General features: G+C 35.3%; 1 protein-coding gene across 2 annotated transcripts in view; it reads left to right on the top strand.

The window, feature by feature from the left end:
* Positions 1-3,769, top strand: part of Msr1 (macrophage scavenger receptor 1) — a 65,155-nt gene that overhangs the window by 317 nt on the left and 61,069 nt on the right. The gene's annotated exons all lie outside the window — the stretch shown is intronic.

Below are 3,769 nucleotides of genomic sequence, written 5' to 3'. Positions count from 1 at the left end.
GAGAGAGAGAGAGAGAGAGAGAGAGAGAGAGAGAGAGAGAGAGAGAGAGAGCGCAACAGACAGATAGACAGAGTATCTGTTCCATAATTCCTAGTAAACTCTTATTCTACCACTAATAGTTTAATTTTGTTGCTTAACAGGTAAACTGATAGTTAAAATTCTTGACATTGTCTTCAATAATAGAAATATAATATATATGCACTAAACAAACTACTTTGTAGTCAGATTAGCAAACAAACTTTGTCACATAACTATGTGTATTTTGTTAAAATGCTGGCTTTGTTTAAATTATGTTTAATAGCTTAGTGTGTTTCCTTGCCATTTTCTTCTTGTGAAATTTCTGGCTTTAAACCGATTGCTGTATTAATATTTCTTTGCTTAGAGTGAATGGCAGCTGAGTCTCTTCTGCTGCAACAGTTTGAATTACATATGAGGAAGACATACAAAGAAAAAAATACAGTTAATTTTGTAATAAGTTCTCAATTTAAAGCATATGCCCAAGCAGAACTAATATAATTTGGGCTTTTTCCATAGAATAAAATTGGTTTATGTAACTACTATGTGAATGGGAGGAGTTATTGCTTTAAAGGTAAAAGTGTGTTGGTGGAATGTTACAATTTAGGGTGATTTGGATGGATGAGTAAGACTTGCACAGCAGAAAACTGGGCTGGCGTTATCACTGGCCATGTGGAACTGTAGCAGAAAAGTGACAGAGCTGAAATGATGAATGTTTGGGGCAGTGGCAGGGAGCTCACAGTATATGAGTACACTGTCTGCTTTCAAACCCGATGGTCCTCACTTCCAGCTCTATAACACTGAGTAAATACCTAAGCCATTTATGTCTTAGTTTCCTAAATGCAAGATGAAAGGAATCTGTCTATAGTACTCACAGAACTGCCTTGAAGCTAAAATAAGCAAAACTCATAAAGTAATACAGAATCATAAAAAAGTGCTGATGCAGTTTATTGCCAGCTCTGTTGTAGGCAAGCTTAAAAATTACTTCAGTCTTCAAGTATTCCTTTACATTGATAGTATATTAACATTTACATATATAAAAATTATTCAGAGCTCTTAAAATAATTCCTGCTTTCTTAAAGTAATTTAGCTAGAAGAATGATATATGCATCTTTCTACTTAGGAGCAGTTTGTTAAGGTTTTTTTTTTCTGTTTTTATTTTTGAGAATTTTATAGAATATATTTTTTCTTTTTTTATTTTATTATTTTTTTATTATTATTTTCTTTATTTACATTTCAAATGCTATCCCGAAAGTTCCCTAATATCCCCCCTGCCCCTGCTCCCCTACCCACCCACTCCCACTATTTGGCCCTGGCCTTCCCCTGTGCTGGGTATAGAGTATATTTTGATCATATTCTTTTTTGTCATGTTTGGTTTTCGGTTCAAACATTAGTGCTTTTTATATTTTACTAGCAAGGATGATTGTCACTACTATAAGGCATAAACAGTCTTCAACGGGAGTCTCTATACATTCATTTTTATCATTGCATACACAAATACACTAACTTGAAAGGTGATATCATCAGCTACCTATATTAAAAACAGGGTTTTAATTTAAAAAAAAAAAGAAATGTTACATTGGAGTAATTTACTCCACTGTTAAGAAAAAAATGGCTGTAAAAACATCATGGCCATTGTAAGTATACATTTATCTTAGAAGAAATGATATGCATAAATATGAAGAGACAAATGGCCAGGCACATGGTCACATGCCTCTTGTCCACCTGCTTGGAATGCCAAGACAACAAGGTGAAGATGTTCCTAGGCTAGAATGTAAGTTCAAGGCCAGTCTGTACAATTTCAGTCAGGTCTTGTCTAAAAATGAAAAGTAAGAGTGTACTATGGGTGTGGTTTTCTCACAGCGCCTTTACTGAGCAGAGAATTATCTGTAAGTTCAATGCTAGTATCCTGACAACAATATAAAAAAAAAATCTCAAATAGTTAGTAGATGCTAGTCACATATAAATTCCTTAGTTACACATGGGTATGCAAACACTTCCCAAGAGTGTCCAAGCAATGGATACGAACAGGCAATAGCCAAGAGGTACAGTAAATGACAAATAATTGCATGAAAATATCTTTTCCACACTAATCATAAACAGGAAAACAAAGTGTCTTACATGATCACAGTTCTTGTTAATATCTAAATAATTCTATGGTGATGAACTTCACTCGTTTTAAAATTTTCACACTCATACATTCTTTAAATATAATGTGTATTGTAGACTCTTTCTAAATAGCAGTAGATACTAAGACATTTAACATAGTTTTCATTTAGTGTAGTACTTCAACACTGGTTCAAAATCAAACAGAAGAATATCAAAAGGATAAGTCTAACCGACCACAGTAGCTATGACATCATTATTTATGTAAGTAAAATCGTGAGCTCCAGAAAAGGGGTGGTCATAAAAAAAAAAATGATTATAGAAATGGGCTACTCATGTTTGATTAAATATCATATAGTTCATTACTTTCAAATTTGAAAAGACCATTCAAAGAAAAAGCAAAACATGATTTTTAAGCAAAATTTGGAACACCAATCAACATGCACATTGCAACACCCACGGTGTAAAAAACGAGACCCATGAACAAAGACTTAAGTGTTCTGTGAGGAATGAAGGGGTTTATCGTATTAAAGTGGCCGGATGGTAGAAGTTGAATTTTATCCCAGCTTCCATGTCACTACATTGTTTTAATGATAACATGCCCGAAAATGAAGACGGCGGTTAGTGTTAACCTCCAAGTTCCTTCATATGGCTTTCCTGTTGCTGCTTCCAGGAACTTTTGACCCTTCATAAAAAGCTGATGCGGCAGAGATGCGTTTCGATTCTCATGAGAACACACTGTTGATAGATTGTACAAGCTCAAAGGATTTCACAGTCCTTTATCAGGATAAAGGCGTGTGCTGGGAAAAGTCACTTTGTGTGAAATTATTGGGCTCTTAACTTGAAAATCATATTTAAGGTCACAGACAAATGCTGTAAAACTGTTCCCAGACTGCTAACAAGGATTCGCCTCTGTATGTATTCTTACATCTCCGAAAAAAAATTAATAATAGAATCAGATAAAAGCTGAAATAATCTGATAAATTTAATAATAAATTTCTTTGAGGCAAAATGGAATGTACTAATGATATCTATTTTGGGCCAGGTAACTAAGTTCATGCAAGTCTGAGAGAAGCATTTTCCAGTGTGTAACAAATTCTTTTTTTAAAAATTCTATATATGTGAAATATGAACTTTCTTTGAGGTACATACATAGGTCTATGAAATATAGTCATCCTTAAAAATATGTGGTCTTTTCCACCTATGTTTTTTTTTTTCATTTTAATTTTTGCTGTGTTTTTGTTTCATGGCTCTAGGAATCAAACATAGAGCCTTGCGCCTGATACTAAGGCACTGAGATCATCATGGGAGTAAGTGGGGAGAGACTACAGGGCCAGAGCTGGGCCACAGCTGAGCCCTGAAACATTCATAGCCAAGGCATGGGGCATGGCACATTAGTACACCTGCGGTCATATAGGAGTCTGTGGGAGGAAGATTGCATGCCAAGGCCAGACTGGCTCACTTAGTGATCAAAATCCATCAGAAAATAGCCGAAGATTTGTCTGTGTCCTGGAGTGCTGGATCATTCTTTACTCCACCACTAATCCAGCTTGTTCTCAGGTTTATGTTTCTCAGGTTTGTTTTCCTGAAAAAGTATTCTATACATACCTGTTTTCTCTCTCCCTCCCTCCCTCCCTCCCTCCCTCCC

The sequence above is a fragment of the Mus pahari genome, chromosome 19 (genome assembly GCF_900095145.1).
Source record: "Mus pahari chromosome 19, PAHARI_EIJ_v1.1, whole genome shotgun sequence".
NCBI lineage: Eukaryota > Metazoa > Chordata > Mammalia > Rodentia > Muridae > Mus > Mus pahari.
This window is presented reverse-complemented; position numbering and strand designations above follow the sequence as displayed.